This window comes from Clytia hemisphaerica, unplaced genomic scaffold (genome assembly GCF_902728285.1).
Source record: "Clytia hemisphaerica strain Z4C2 unplaced genomic scaffold, Clytia hemisphaerica genome assembly, whole genome shotgun sequence".
NCBI classification, from domain to species: Eukaryota; Metazoa; Cnidaria; class Hydrozoa; order Leptothecata; family Clytiidae; genus Clytia; species Clytia hemisphaerica.
In genome coordinates this window covers 1,040,358-1,057,889 of record NW_027104060.1, presented here as the reverse complement: position 1 = coordinate 1,057,889, position 17,532 = coordinate 1,040,358, and positions in this window count along the sequence as shown.

Genomic DNA, 17,532 nt, shown 5'->3' with positions numbered 1-17,532 from the left:
GTAATAGATATTTTGCAGTATTTCGTATATTACACGCAAACGCTGAAAAGTATTAAAAAGTAATATTTTATGTTTTATAACATATAAAACTTCTTATATAAAAGTCTGGGGCTACTTGAAACATTTTTTATAAAAAAAAAAACATTTGAAAACTGAAACACGAAAAGTTTTACAATTTAATTTCATGTCTTAGTCAACAATTTTCAACTCGCAGCTCGCGATTTTTATTTTCTCAAAAGTGCAACTCGTAAAAAATAACTCATAAAAAGTAACTCGTAACTCGCAACTCGAGTCTAATATATCTAATATAAACTCGCAACTCGCAAAATACAAATTCACAGAAAACATATACAAATCGGTTCTTAAAACAAAAAATGATTCAAAAAAGTCTAGAAAGAAACAGTTGCAGAAAACTTTCGAAACTTTTTATTGGAGTTACGTAACGGTGTAGGTGGCAAAAATTGTTCTGTTGAGATTTCTCTAAAGCGTCTGGGCCGCTTGAAACAAAGTTAACCAATTGAACTGCAACTTGTTATGTTTCACTTTGATACATTTGTTTCAAGTGGTCCCTCAAAGGACCGACACGCAACCATATACGGGCCATATACAACCTCTGTCCTTGAGAAATACAACTTTTGGTGAAACTATTTTGAACATAAGTTTATGAAGGTTAGATTCTTCAGCCAGTAGAGGTGTAAAAAACGGACTGAAACTGAAAGGGGTTTGACATTCCCATTTCGAATACCATTGTTTTCGAGTCAGAAAATTCAGTAGGTATGGAAAAAAGTGCACAATACTTTGCAGTGAGGATTTATTTTCAGCGGAGACAAAAGGACGAAGGAGACACTAAGGACGATATATTTCAGCCAATTTTCCAGTGTGAGGGGGTCCTACCGGGTCTGTGAAAAGGGGGTCCTACCGGGTCTGTGAAAAGGGTGTGTGTGTGTCCTAACCGTGATGGATTGGATACGCGATCCTTCAGTTCGTTTTCCAGGGCATCATTTACACAGCTAGAATGTATTCGCTGGCTTAACTTTTACAAGCTTAGATCACAGTCGTATGTTACGTATACCTTATCGGCCCTTTCTACGCCGGCCCTTATTGGTGTTATTTTTCCGTCTCTGGCGTAATGAGGGCCGATGTAAGGGGTCTAAATTAAATTACGGCAATTATACTGAGCTTTGGCGTAATAAGGGCCGGTGTAAAAAGGGTACGTTAATATTTCTTTGTAAGCGCTTGAGATTTCCTATGTCTATTTTCTGAGAAGGAAACAAGGAAGACGAAATTTTTCTTTCTCTTGCGGGTTGTGACGCGATCGAGGTATTAATTAATACAGTTTTGTTAAGAGAGAAAGAAATTGTAATAACTAACCATAAACCATAACTCACATTACGTCATTCTTAAAAAAAGAACAAGATTCGCAAATATGCGACAAAATATTTCCCAACAACAGCTTTTAAAATTGTAATTGAAATTATTTTCTAACGATGAAACAAAAATTCTTGTCCTTACTTCTTCTTATTCCTTAACTCTATCAATCACTGTAAATAAAGTTATCAAATAAATATACTATAGAAAAGAGAGTATTTTACAAATACACCCTGATAAGAATTTGTTTTCTTCGCACACGCACGCGGTGATAGGCGCGAGCGTAGCACGTATAGAGGTTGTTTACATCAAATTTACTTACTTTGTTAAATTAGTTTCCTTGTGGTAACATACACGGAACCGTTCGCGATAGATGATCTAGACATGTCCACGGACTTATATCCGGATGACGGACTTTTGGCTATCATCCATGTTTCTTGCCTTTATAAATATTGTGTATCATGATACTAGCTGGTCTCTCTGCCAGTTTTTTAGAGAAGTTCTAAGAAATTTTACTTCCCATCGACCGGGTCGTAGGTAAAATATCTTAAATTAATGAATGTGAAAATTTTGCTTCGTTTATCTTTTAGACCACCTCTCCATATCAAATATCTGCAATTAATTCAAGATTGAAGAATTCGCAGCGCTTTTTTGGTTGCGGTGGCCCCAAGGTGTACTGGAGATCATTTTATCTACATCATTCATATATACTACTATAGCATGTTATCGTATTGAAATCTTGTCACGAGGGGATACCCCCTAGATACCCAACAGTAGCCCAAATTCTTTAAGCACAAATTAACTTTTGGATTGGATACATTTTTCAGCATCTATTTTAACTTTAATAACAAGAAGCCCAGAGGGCATGAAGGCCCAGCGAATAAAAGTATGAACTGAACAAGACTTGAGTAGCAGAGGGGATTTGAACCTGGAGTCGCTAATACAAGCCATAGACGCCTTAGACCATTCGGCTATCTCTTATTTACAACAATAAGAAATAATTCATAATATTTAAATCTTATATACAGAGATGTTTTTTTCCTAACACGTGAACAACTGAACTGTTCACATGATAGAGAAATGTAAAAACAACTTTTTTTTAAAATAACATCTTCCTAAAGAGAAGAAGGTTTGTCACGGTTTGTTACATTGTTTTTCTTAAAACACACTACATCTGTTATGTTCTTATAGTTTTAATAGTTAATTGTATTTTCTCCTTTTATGTTTTTAACCAATAAAGACGATTTCAATTGTTTTTTATTCTGTCAATCATGTTCTAACAGCCAATCAAATCCTTCACAATCTGAATTAGCCTGTGCTTGAAAACGCCATATATGAAAACGCGTATCGCCTAGTAAATTGTTACACACTGACACCGGGTAGAATGCTAATGAAAGGCCCAGTACGCTAAAGCTAGCTGGGCCAAAAATGGTATTTATTTTAATGATTTAACTCAAATTTTCTCAATTGGCGCTTTATCTAATTTTTGTGAATTTACTTTAGGTGCGGCGCGATATTAAAAGTTCAATTTAGTTTTCATATAAAAATTTCTTTTTTGTCTAAATAATAAATGAAAAAGGAAGCAGCACAGAGAAGGGTTAATAAATTTGGATGTAAATACGGATTATAAACATTGAATATTAATATCAAAAGAAAGAAGAATAATATCAAAGTAACTATTTTTTCTTCGATAGCCAGTTAACTGTCCTGGCAAAAATTTATGCCCCAATGAATTTTTAACATTTTCACACTTGATTTTGAACTTTGAAATCCATCGTCCGTTCATAAAGACTGGAATGGAGATTTCCGTTAATTCTTCTCAATTCATGATGTAATCTTTTACACGGAAGCACACGAAATAATACGGACTAGTGGCAAAAGTCTTTTGTTATTTTGCCACTAGTTCCGGGTTATCTCGGGTGCTTCCGTGGAAAAGATTACGTCAAGAATATCATGAATAGCGAGGTTAAATATTTTGATGAAAATCGCCACGACGGATGGAAAATGCTAGTCATGACGTCATAACTCGAGAATTCCGAACCTCAGTTTTGTTGCGTATTTTCACAAGTGTATTTCGTTCGTCGCAGGGAATTACCCCCTATTTTCAATATTTTTCAAAACAAAAATCTCTTTGACTTTGTCGAAAAATAGTTTAAAAATCCAAATCCACAAGTGTAGAGGGTTTTCAAATAGACCTTTTTTCAAAGAGGACGTCCTGTTGAATAATTATGTAGTCCAGCTATAAAATTACTGTATCATTGCATATTGTAATAATTATGCATGGTTTTATCATTGTTTTTCTGCTGGACTACATAATTATTCAACAGGGTTGCCTCTTTGAAAAAAGGTCTATTGACTTCTTTGTCAATCAAAAATATATTTCAATCCACTCAAGTGCCAAGTGGAAAATCTTTGTATCGACCTCTTTGTCGAGAATGTATTTCAATCCACTCAAGTGGATAAAGTATATTTTTGCACTGAACTTTTATATCGGTGATCAAGCAATTATTACTCACTCTTGGAATTATTACTCAGTCTGGCACGTAGAAAAGAAAAAAACAAAAAATATGATAAAATATTGCATACACAAACCTCAGATTCACTATAAAAGTTATCTGAAGGGGAAACTGGACTCTGGACGACACTTTCAATCAACTCTTTCAATCTAGAGCAACACAGAGCATAAAAACCAAACGTGAACGCAAAGCTTACTGGGTAATTAGTTTGACAATTAAAATATATGAATCTCTTTTATCACCAGTAGAATGGTATATAAACAAAAATATGTACAGGTTAAAAAGAAGAAAATAAAAAACAAGACTACGTTAAATAGAATATATGAACAGTCAACATGCGAGAACAGGGATTTGAACAGGATAAAAGAAAGAAATAAAGAGACAGAGGTCAGATCCCTGTTCTCGCTCTGATGATGTGTTCTTCTAACATTGCTTTGAAAGCAACCCGATTATCATAAACATACCAGTTTTGAATATAATCATTGTACTTATCAAAGATATCTGAGGGCAGTTGATCAAAACATTGAATAATACGGTGTCTTTTGCCGAATAGTATTTCTGTGAAGGATATGTCGTTAAGATCGATTATTCTTTGACATTTGTCGAGAAAGCTGAATTCTACGTTCGTATGAGTAGACAGTAAAAAGCAGATATAACTCTTGGTAGATTCATTAAGCACTAACTGCCTGAGTAAGTTCAGACGACGTTCATCGATAATGCTGCATACATTGGGAATACTGTACAGTCGATGAATGTCGTTTTTGCTTCTCTTCGATACATTGAATAGAGATTTTAAACAAGCCCTTGCCTGAGAATCAAGGTACTCAATCTCTGATTTTGTAAGTTCAACTAATTCAAGGCCATAGAAGAAGTTTTGGTATGACAATTGTGTTGTATATAGAAACAATAGTGCTAGGATGGCAGTTACGGGTGCCGGAAGCGATGAGGGAGGTGGCTACAGACCATAACTCTGCTATTCGAGTGTCTCTGTCAGTTACATCAATATGCCTTCTTACCTGTCTTTAAAAATATAAATAAAAGTAATCACGGAAAAGGACGCGAAAAAAAAAAGACATAAGTGTGAGAACAGAGTAATCAAACTTGTTAGAAAAAGTACCATTAGAAGTCATAAAAAATCAACCTGAATAAATGCAATCGAAATTCCAGAGAACTTCATAATTCCCCAAACAACATTGCATTACTATGTCAAACTCCCATCACACAAATTTTAAAATTACGTCAGAGTAGACTACGCTCGCCACCGAAGAGGTTTATTTGGAAAGGGTAATTATATTTTATTGTTTGCTTCTTTTTTAAAGATTCGCCGGGTTGGAAAAGTATGAATTTCTTTGTACATATTTTACCTGCCCCAAATATTTAGGAGGCTGAGTTTTAAACGAATGGTCAAGTTGAAACAAACGATAAATGTATCAAGGTCTGTTTTATTTACCCCCTGGTGACTTAACAAAAGAGACTAACTCGATGTTACAATCCAATTATTGAAAGTTTGTCTCGGCCTTTTTATAATGAGCGAGACATACGTTCTCTGATTACGCAATTTTCATATTGACATTTTCGAGGCATTTTGATGTAACTGTCTGTGGTTCTTTAAGCATAGATGATTTTTCTTTTTTGTCCATTGAAATCCGAGATGCGTTAGGGTGTCTTGTTGTGATATTTGACAGTCGTTAAGAGTCAGGGTCGGCGATTTGATTTTGGTGGGTCCAGATATGACGAATTGTGTTTTGGTCGTTGCTTGGTTGAATTTAAGCTCGTGTTCCTTACCGAAGGATGCGCAGTGGTCAATAAGAGTTTGAAGGTTTCTGAGGGTAGGACTAAGTAGTAAAATGTCGTCAGCGTAAACTATAATACATGTCTGAAGACCATTTGGTAGTGAGGTGCCAATCTGTAGGGCTTTGATGTTCGAAATAAGTTCTTGGGTGTAGATGTTGTACATGTAAGGTGATAGGATGGCTCCTTGGCGAACCCCTAGACTGAGGGTTAACTGCTTTGATTCCCCAGTAGGTACACTAATGTACACTAATGTCTCTCACTTCAAGAATACTAGGGAGATAAACTTCCACAGTTTTCCATATCCTTAATATTGTTTTTATCTCAATAGTAATAAAATAGCATACGCCAAAGCTTTGGAAAAACTAGCTACTGACACTTATTCATTCTATTATCACACGCTTTCAGATCGCGCGACCGCTTTCAAAAGTTTACATCGAACCTCCCTAAAAAGCCGATTTTAAAAACATTTCCCCATAAAGCGGGAAATATTAATTACGAAAAAATGATCAACAACGAAAAATGTATGGTATCTGAAACTCGGAATATTTCACTTATGATAACGAGAGACAGTAATCGAAAGAAATATTTTGATAATCTGTGTTCAAAGATGAGATAAAAAGAATCTGTGTTTATATATTCACGGTGAGATAAGTACCCAAACTGATATGAATATTTCTTCATTTTGAACCACCGACACGACGAATTGGTCTGTCGGATATATACTACTGACGATCTGAAAATTTGCCGCTGAATCTTTAGGTTTTTCCGACACAGTTCCCAACATCGCGTTGACGATGATCTTAACAAATTTTCCAGTTTTTAAGCGTATACAATCCCTTACACAAGTGCAAATTTCTTTCGACCATTTTGGTGCAAGTTCCTCTACGTACTTTTTGGTGCCAATAACTCGCAAGGTTTCAGTTTGTATGATTGTTCGAACGTCGTTTTTATCGATGTTAAGTTCATTGTATTTGTTTTGTGATCTTGTAGTAATGTCTGATGAGTAACTTTTACACAACATCTTATGTCTTGACGGTGCAAGATTTCCGTTGAGTTTTGGAAGTTGAAGTTCATCGATGTCTAATCCATTCTCATTCGAGTCTCTTTGTTCAACTTCTGGCGAGTTTTCAATCTCTGAGGACGATTTGGATTTCTTTTTATATTTCATAGCAATCTTCTCTAGCTCCTTGTTGCTCAAACTAGACTGTCGTCGCCGATATAAAAAACTTCGCGCCGAGCTTGTACTTTGAGATCGGCGTCGTGGGGCCGTATTGTATTCCGATCCTAAACTATCATCGCTCGTCGTTGAACTTCTGCGATCGGAGAAATTAATACGCGGAAATTTCGGCGAACGCGCCTGACGTACCATTTCGGAGAAAATCTTGCGGAAACCTTTCTTGTTTTTGTTTTCCTTGTTCTGCATTTTGTTGTTGTTGTTGTTATAATCCGCCATTATGGATCATTTAAGACGCGGATGATAGCTGAGGTATATTACTACCAACTACTACACCATAAAGTAAATGGAGCCAACTTTCTATGGTTGTCTTTTTTTACGAAAATATTTTTTTGATAAAGACAACCAGATGATCCGACTTAAACTTCTTAATTTTTTTAAATGCTCATTTTTTGTGGTCGTCTTCAGAATTGATAAAAGGAAGGTTTTTTGTATGATTAAAATATTTGTACCCTTTCATGAAACTTTCTCTCTCTCTCATGAAAATACTTTTAGCATTCATACTCGAGAATTCATTTTTTAACTCTCCTTGATGACCGCCACTGCAATATATGATTACCTATTTAAATTCATTCTCACATAAAAGGTTTTAACCACAATACGACTGATAATGAAAATTTACCCATTTAGAATGTGTTGTGGTCTTTGCCCTATCCTGATCCTTGGCTTCTTTTTTCACCGCTCATTTCAAATCGCATCTCTAAGTAATAAACCCGTATGCTTCTCTTTCGAAAGCTATAGCTACCCGAACTATTCACGACCACACGTGGTAAATCTAAATGGGTAAATTTCCATTATTAATCGTATTGAAGGGTAGGGCACCACTCTTTCTCCCTGGATTGTTCAACTTTCTCTCGATCCTTCTCTTAATTGCTGAGCATCAAGCAGAGAGGTATCAAGTACTAAGTACGAAGTCTTTGGTACGACCAAGCCAGGAGTTGAACCCAACACCTTGCACACCGTAGATAGATGCTTTACCACTGCATTACGGTTGCTTGGCTAAGAGCCACCAGTTTCGTTCCATAAGGCAATCTCGTACATTAAAACCATTTTAGCGTTGAGCCACTTTCGGTTTTACTAACGAAGCCTTTCATCAGCGTTATCAGTGTAGAGTTCAAGGTTCAGTAGGTAGAGTAACAGAGTTCCTAAGCCTCGTAGTGTATAACGAGTGACGATCAGTAATAAGAGATTAACAATGTGACTGCTTACTATAAGTGAGTATCTTAAAAGAGAGTGGCCTCACGGCCTATGATAAACTATATACATTCTACATGCCCCCTTTTTGGAGGCTAAATGCTATGCGCAATATATATGCGTTCATATAATACTATATACATTCCGTCAATCGTGAGACTGACCAGTTATCTTTGGAGAGAGGGGGCGTGGTGCTCTTCGTTGTCGAGTACTACGTCGGGGTTGTACATCGTGTGCTGTTGGGCTGGCATCTCGTCTTGGCGGTGCTGGGTCATTCCAGATTTCGGGTTCTTGAGGGGTGTTCGGGGTTTGCTCGTCTTGCGGCTGTTGGGGTGGAGGGGTCGTTTTTGGGGGTGGCTTTTCCGGAGGCAGACTTGACAGGTAGTCGATGTTCTGACGGCACACGGGAAAGATCTGTTTGAGGAACCTTCTGTTTCTCCGGGTGGTGTGGCGGCTGCCATCGACGACGACGCGATATTGGCGGTTTGGGAGGGTTTCGGCGACGAATCCAGTGCTGTTCCATTTGGTGGGCTGGTTGCCGTTTTGATTTTGGATCTGTACAGAGTCTCCGATGTTGAGTGGTGGTAATTCTTTCGTCGTTTCTTGTGGTGGCTTGACGAGGTGACGCTTCGCTAGTGCTTCTTCCCTCTTGCTTGCGATTTCCTGCCATTCGGTTCGTAGTTTCATGTTTGATGTTGGTAGGTGGTCCCTAATGGGTCGTCCGAACAGAGCAATTGCTGGTGATATTGCAGTGAGTTGGCATGGGGTGTTACGATGGGTCATTAGGGCTTTGACTGCGCTTTCGTTGTCTAGCTTTCCGGTTCTTGGGTCGATGTTGCCGAGGAGGATGCGTTTTGCTGTCTTTACACCGGCTTCTGCTCTTCCGTTACTTTGAGCGTAGTAGGCTGACGACAGTCGCTGGCGGATTCTCCACTGTTTCAGGAAAGCTTTGTAGTCGTGTGAATCGAATGGTGGACCTCCATCGGCTGCGATTTCTTCCGGAACTCCGAACAGGGCGAAGTACATAAGTAGGACCTTCTTGATTGAGCGGAAGTTCGTGGTTGACAGGTTTGCCACTTCGACCCATCCCGAGTAGGCGTCCACGTAGATGAGGTATGAGAATCCCGAGAGCTTGCATAGGTCTGTGGCGACGATTTCGAACGGTGTTTCCGGTGCTTGGGGTTTCATCGGGGATTCTGGGTGTTGTGTTGGTGCTTGTTCGTTGCATTGACGACACTGGGCGCGGTATAGCTTAACGGCTGCGTCGAGTCCCGGCCAAAAGAATCTTTCACGGGCGTTGGCCATCATGCTACTAACACCTTGGTGGGCTGCGTGGAGGCCTTCGAGGACAATACGGCGAAGGTCTTTAGGAATGAGCATCTTGTGATTTTTGAACGGCACTCCATCGACTGCATATAGTTCTTCACGCATGTTCCAGTATGGGTGTAGCTCGACGGGTAGGTCTGATTTGGCTGATGGGAATCCGTTGGCGATCACATTGACGAGGGAAATGCATTCTTGGTCATGAACTGCGTGTTGTTGGACGATCTCCCAATCAATAGAAGCGACGCCGTCGGCTTGTGAGTGCGCAAATGACAGCGCTGCTGCTTCGCAGGCGATGGATTGCTCGTCGGTCTCTTCGACGGGGACGGGGTTACGGGATGTGGTGTCCGCGATTTTCATCTTCTTCGATTTGCCGGGAACGTGCACGATCTTGAAACGATACATCAACGTCTTTTCTTTGAAGCACAGGAGTCGTGGGTTAGATATCGAACTAAGTTCTCGATCGTTCAATATCCGAATCAGGGGCTTGTGATCGACTGCTACGGTGAGGTTTGGGGATCCCATCACGAACATTCGACAGCGTTGCAGTCCGTGAACAACTGCCAGGGCTTCCCCTTCGATGGGTGCATATCTGCTTTCAGAATCAGTGGTGAAGCGGGAGCCGGCAAAGACCAATTTCCAATGACCTTCTCCGCAATCTGGTTTGACTGGGTCGGGACAGTTGCAGTGTTTCTGTGTGAGGTCGAACCCAATGCCTGTTTTCGACCAATCTGTTGTCAGACAGGTTGGGCGATCCGTTTCGAACGTTTTGACACCGTCCTTTACAAGTTCGATAATCTTGTTTTTCGACGCTTGGAAAAGTTCATCGAGCGTCTCATCCCAGAAAAATGACTTGGACGATAGGAGTTGGCGGAACGGTTCCATGACCGGGGCTTGGGCGAACGCGTATGCGAGTTGGTTAACAAGTCCGAACCAGGATCGCACATCGGTCACGGATTTCGGGGTCGGGAAGTCTTTGATGGCAGACAAGATCTTCTTGAGCGGGCGATATCCGTCTTCGAATAATTCGAACCCGGCGAATTCGACAACAGGTTGGCAGAATTGGAATTTGTCCTTGTTAAAAATGAAACCGTTTTTAGCACAGAGGATCAGATAGTCTATCGTGTGCCAGAAGGATTCTTCGATGCTGTGGTCCCAGAGTAGTGTGTCGTCGACAATCCTAGCAGATCTCGGGAACTCTTGGGTGATGTCATCAAACCTCCGAGTGTACGCATCCCCGGAGACGTGGTACCCCATTGGGGCGCGGCAGTACCGATACCGACCCCATTCGGTAATGAAAGTCATGCTGTTCTTGGTCGTTTCGTGAAGTGGGAGGCTATGATATCCATTCCACGCGTCGATTACAGTTCTGTACGTTTTTATGGGGACAGTAGATGCCACGTTGAAGGGGCTTGGTGTGTGATGCGGTTCTCGGAGTGTAGCATCGTTAAGTTTCTGTAGATCGACAGTTCGGCGGGGGTCCCCGTTTTTCTTTGAGGTGACAATCATACGCGCACACCACTCGGTTGTGGTTCCTTGGGGGATTTGTTCGATGATCTTGAGACGGACGTCGCGGTCGATGTCTTCTTTGACTTTTTGTTTCCAGTGGTGTGGGACGGGGATAGGCGTGTGAGCTGCGTAAGGGACTGCGTCTTCTTTAAGATGGAGTCGGATGGGTTCTCCTGTCATTGTTGGTAGCTCCTGGTGAGGGCATTGGTTAAAGGCGGAAGAGCCGAACGCGTCCAGGATCCATGATTTAAGCTTTGGGATGTTCTCTTGCGTTGGCTCGAAGGGGATGTCTTCTGGCCGATTCGGCGGTGGCGTTCTCTCTTGGCAGTGGCATTCGTCCGATTGTGACTCTGTGGATGCGGAGATGCTTTTCGGGAAGGATTCGTTGACGATTCCCAAATCTTTCATGGCGGTTTGAGATAGGTAAAAACCTTTACAGTTTTTCGAAATGTAAACCATTTGACTCGATGAGCGCCCTCCGTAAGTGATGTGGAGGAAGAGCGTGCCCAATATATCGAGAGGGGCGTGAGTGATGCCTACAATTTTATGTTTGGTTTTTACGAGGTAGGCGTATGGGCATTTCAGTTTATTTAACAGTTCGGGTCCGGCAGTGCATGTTTGGCATCCGCTATCTGCTATAGCTTCGGTGAGTGTGTCCGTTATAATGGGGCCGTTCCTCTTACCAAACTGCCCGTGGGTCTGTTTGAGTATTTTGATGGACACGTCAATTTTCGGTGGGCTTTCGGGGCGAGTTGGTGTGAACGAGTTGCCTCTCCATTCCATGTGGGAAGGAACGGTGGCGTTCGCTAGGGTCGGTTGTTCGAGGACGGGGCAAGACGAAAATCCTCAGCGGGTGTTGCGAATGCGAAGGATGGCACGTCCTCTAGTTGGCTTTCTTCTTGCTGTTGTTGGTGGGATGCTTCTCCGACGGCGCTTGCTTGGGAACGACTCGCTGTGCCTTTCATACATACGGCGCGGAAATGACCCTTGATTCCGCAATTACCACAGTTCTTATTGAATGCTGGACAGTCTTTGCGAGCCATGGTTTTACCTTCGTGCGAAGTGCGTCCGCAGCCTCTGCAGGGGCGATTGGTCTTGCTATCATGGGGGCGATTGGTCTTGCTATCATGTTGTTGTGGACGTCTGAATTGGTCTCGTCTGTAGGTCGATTTGGCGAATGCGTTGGTGGAGCTGCTCGTCGGGGGGTTGGCTCTCATGATGTCGGTTGATTGTTCTGTTGATTCGAGACATTGTAAACGTTCTATTTTGTCTCCTAACGTCGGCAGGGCTGCTGTTTCTGAGAGTATTCGGGACTGGTGTTGTTGGTTTCTCAGCCCGAACACTAACTGGTGGGCGATCATTTCATCCGTGAAGCTGACAGGGTTTGGTTCTTCGTGGTTTTCACAAGCTATCTTGAATTTGCATAGGATGGCATTTGAACGAAGGCGGGCGACGAATTGTGTGATTGTTTCGCCGTCCATCTGACAGAGTCTGAAAAATTTCATTCTGTGGACTTCTTTGTGAGTGCCTTTTACGGCGACACTCTTAATAAAGTTTAATAACTCATTTTCGTTGGCGGTATTGAGGGCTTCCGCCCCGACGTATTCGAATAAAAGGCGGTTGACGTCTTGCGAGCAAGCCGCTCTCAGTTCTAGTCGAAGCATGTTGACATCAGTTACGGCTGTCATAGTTTTGTATCTATTCCAGGAGTCCTTGAAAAGCTCCCATTCTTGTTCATCAGTGTCGGCGTTTATGATGGGTCTCTCGGGGGATTTGGTTTTCGTCCTCGGCTGCAGATGCTGTTGTTGTTGTTGAGGTGGGACGGCGGCGACGTTGATTCTTAATTGTGCGTTTTCCGCGTGGAGATTCGTCAGTTGTGTCATTTGTTGTTCCATGAGCAAGAGCATTCGTTGTATTTGCTCTTCGGAGGCCATAGTATACTGTGATCTGGTACGGGCGGTGATGTCGTTGATATTAGGGCGGGTTGGCGGGCGTTCGGTAGAAGGCGGGCGGACGCGCGGTTCAGAGGTGAGGCGGGCGGGCGCTTGCGGGCGGGAATTCGGTTCCGTACGAGTGGATTTCTTTGGTGCGTGTGACCACGGAAATGAAAACAACCAAGATGGCGGATGTATAAGTTCGAGATCTCGTGTTGGATGAACGATTTGATCCTGATGGTGCAAGCTGAATACGACGTGAGGCTTCTCAAAATCCTACTTGCAGCGCCATGTAGAGTTCAAGGTTCAGTAGGTAGAGTAACAGAGTTCCTAAGCCTCGTAGTGTATAACGAGTGACGATCAGTAATAAGAGATTAACAATGTGACTGCTTACTATAAGTGAGTATCTTAAAAGAGAGTGGCCTCACGGCCTATGATAAACTATATACATTCTACAATCAGAATCATCAAAAAGCGAACGAACAGACAGGGTTCGAGTTTGTCCAAAAGGGTCTCGTTTTCGCCCAAATCTATAGGGCTTTTCATAAATTATTTTTGCGAACATCTATTGTCTCGTTTTAAAACGTTGGTGGTTAAAATCAAAAGAAAACCAGCTGATAAAAAGCGTCTCGCACCATTTCTTTATTTTAAAACCAATCAGAAATGTTCTTTACGCGTGCTTTTTTCATTTTTTACGTATATTTTTCGTGTTTGTTTAATAGAAGATTAAATGTTAAAATTCCTACAACTACTGTTTTTATAGTAAAATATTTTTTAAGCTAAGAACATTCGCAGGAGATAGAAAAAGCATTACTACCTTTTCACCTATCCCCTTTTATCTCACGTGCCTTTATTTCAAATCGGGGCAAGTGATGCACGCAAAATAATCAATGAAAAGACCTATTCTCATTAGCATATCTTTTTCAGGTCCAGTCCGATCCGTTCAGGCTTTCATCCCCATTCAAGTGCTTAAATGAAAATATTCTTGATTCTTATGATCCAAAATTTTGTTTTTCAAAAAACAACTTCATCATCGCAATGGGCTATTCCAGAGAATGTCCGTACATAGGTGGAGGATATATTGTCCGCGGGGTAGCGAAAAATCATCAAAATTTGCCTTGTCCAGGGGGAAAATTTGCTCTGTCCGGGGGTAACTTGGGTTGTCCTGGGGGTCAACTGATGCTTGACCGGGGGGGGGGGGTAAAACCCGTTGTCCGGGGGCCAAAATTCACTTTGTCTGGGGGCTGAATCACTGAAAATCGTTATATTCTCCAACCCCCATATTCACTTTTTTTCTAGAAAAGCCCAATTTGGCTTTCTTGGAAACTCAACCTGTCACGACAAACTGTCTGCGTAGAAATTTCATCATGTATGTCTCAATGTTGTTTCAATTCAAAGATAAAGATGGTGACGTATTAGTGGCCTGGTAGGGAGTGACAGAGAATGCCAGGTACCATCTAAAGAAATCTTCGAGGGGCGGCAATGAAGGTTTTTGGATTTCCAAATTCAGACTCTACTAATAACCCACATCCAGAGAAGTTGAAAGGGCGCTCAAAAATCAAAATATGCCTAGTGTTATTTCGTAGCAGAGGAGTTTAAATTCTGATAAACGCGAAAATACCCAGATATAGCAAAATATTCTGACCATAATAGTTTTTCCAAGGAGTGAAATAGAATTTATAACAATACGAGGGAGAAGATTTTTAATAGTTTTGGGACCCTTTCTTTTATGTTTTTTTAACTTTGTTTGAGAGCTTTTGGAGGTTGTAAAAAAGGGACTCTAATGGCTCTCGCATACATACTCAGTACCAGAGTGTATCTCACGTTTCTCGCTTCGCAGTAGCATCGAATTTTGAATTAACTGGGTTTGTGTACAGACCCAACACCCCCGCCCCAACTATAATCTGCTTGAGCTTGACATGAGAGGATGTGATCTCCAACATTGATTTTTTGAGAGATAATATGATGAAAGCATTTGTGATAAAATTGTTATAGTGTAACCTCACAAGCTAATTTTTGATTTCACAGAAAGTACCCATTTTGTCCAGTAGTTTCCCCACTCCTGCTTGTTTAAAGCCCAAATGCACAAAAATATCGCAAACCTAAGTTTACGTTAGTCCGGGGGCCATTTATAGCTTTTTGATAGACTGATAACAGTGCCAAAGCAACTGGGGAAAAAGAGGGGGCTATGTCCCCCAATAATTTTTTCAAAATAGGTTATCTTGCAAAATGCAAAGTTTTTCTTTTTTAATTTGTCATAATTGTCTTTTAAGTGCATGTTTTGAGTGCATTTTCAAGCAATCTAGAGCTCAAATTTCCAAAATTTACCCTAAACCTAAAGTGTCACTAAACTTCAGCCCCCCCCAATATGAATATGCTTCTTACGGCACTGAATAAGTGGCCCGGTGTTATTTGGCAGGCACCATTTTTTGGCTTTGCTTGAGGTGGTAGCTAATCCGTACCGTAAGTCTGGTTTCACAATCTTGTCTGTGAAATGTCTGTTTGGAATATTTGTGGTTTCCAGTTATAGAATTCGCTTCTCAGTTCCTATTGCGTATTGGTCAGAAATACGAGAAAAATAGGTTCAGGGAAGAATGAGCATTGATTGGTTGGTCATGTAAACCTAAGTAAAAAAAGCCCTAACCCGCAAACCTAGGTTTTCGAAGGGTAAACCCAGGTTTTTAAAGCACAAACCTAGGATAACAGCGCATAAACCTAGGTTTACAGTGCATAAACCTAGGTTTACGAAGCGCAAAACTAGTACCGTGAATAGCACAGGTCAAAATCATATATTGACGCTGTGCCGACGAATCAAGATTCTATTCAGCGCGCAATCAACGAAGACAAAAGTAACCATGACGACCATCCAAGATCTTGGATGAGGTTCAAAGTTGATATTTTTATTCCCGTCGTTGAAAACACAACTTACAAAAAGTCATCAATGCTTTGTAAAAAGAGTCAGTGATAGAGAATCATAACATAAAGTCTGTCTATTATTAATTTCGCCTTAGCGAAAGTATTACAATAGGCATGGTGCGGCGATATCGGAAGAAAATTTTGAAAACGAAAGTACTTGATACGGTGGACGAACTCACTAAAATCAATTTACAAATTACACGCTCGTATAACCACGGAAGGTTTTCTTTGGATTACGTCATTATATCTTTGTGTCTTTAGCTTCACAGTTTTGATTTTTCTTTATTTTCTTATAAGCATATACTTTATAAGAATCAAATCAATAACTCTTGATAGACGGTGATATACCTTCCGGTATTTAGTTCTTACAAAGTAAACAAGGGACGGCGCACAATATGAGCATATTTATTTTTCTTATAAGCATTTACTTTATAAGAATCAAATCAATAACTCTTGATAGACGGTGATATACATTTCGGTAATTAGTTCTTACAAAGGAAACAAGGGACGGCGCACAATATGACCATATTTATTTTTGTTATAAGCATTTACTTTATAAGAATCAAATTAATAACTCTTGATAGACGGTGATATACCTTTCGGTAATTAGTTCTTACAAGGTAAACAAGGGATGGCGCAAAATAAGAGCATATTTATTTTTCTTATAAGCATTTACTTTATAAGAATCAAATCAATAGCTCTTGATAGACGGTGATATACCTTTCGGTAATTAGTTCTTACAAAGTAAACAAGGGATGGGGCACAATATGAGCATATTTATTTTTCTTATAAGCATTTACTTTATAAGAATCAAATCAATAACTCTTGATAGACGGTGGTATACCTTCCGGTAATTAGTTCTTACAAAGTAATAAGGGATGGTGCAAAATAAGACCATATTTATTTTTCTTATAAGCATATACTTTAAAAGAATCAAATCAATAACTCTTGATAGACGGTAATATACCTTTCGGTAATTAGTTCTTACAAAGTAAACAAGGGATGGGGCACAATATGAGCATATTTATTTTTCTTATAAGCATTTACTTTATAAGAATCAAATCAATAACTCTTGATAGACGGTGATATACCTTTCGGTAATTAGTTCTTACAAAGGAAACAAGGGACGGCGCACAATATGACCATATTTATTTTTGTTATAAGCATTTACTTTATAAGAATCAAATTAATAACTCTTGATAGACGGTGATATACCTTTCGGTAATTAGTTTCTTACAAGGTAAACAAGGGATGGCGCAAATAAGAGCATATTTATTTTTCTTATAAGCATTTACTTTATAAGATCAATCAATAGCTCTTGATAGACGGTGATATACCTTTCGGAATTAGTTCTTACAAGTAACAGGATGGGCACAATATGACAATATTATTTTTCTTATAAGCATTTACTTTATAAGAATCAAATCAATAACTCTTGATAGACGGTGGTATACCTTCCGGTAATTAGTTCTTACAAAGTAATAAGGGATGGTGCAAAATAAGACCATATTTATTTTTCTTATAAGCATATACTTTAAAAGAATCAAATCAATAACTCTTGATAGACGGTAATATACCTTTCGGTAATTAGTTCTTACAAAGTAAACAAGGGACGGCGCACAATATGAGCATAATTATTTTTCTTATAAGCATTTACTTTATAAGAATCAAATCAATAACTCTTGATAGATGGTGATTACCTTCTGGTAATTAGTTCTTACAAAGTAAACAAGGGACGGCACAC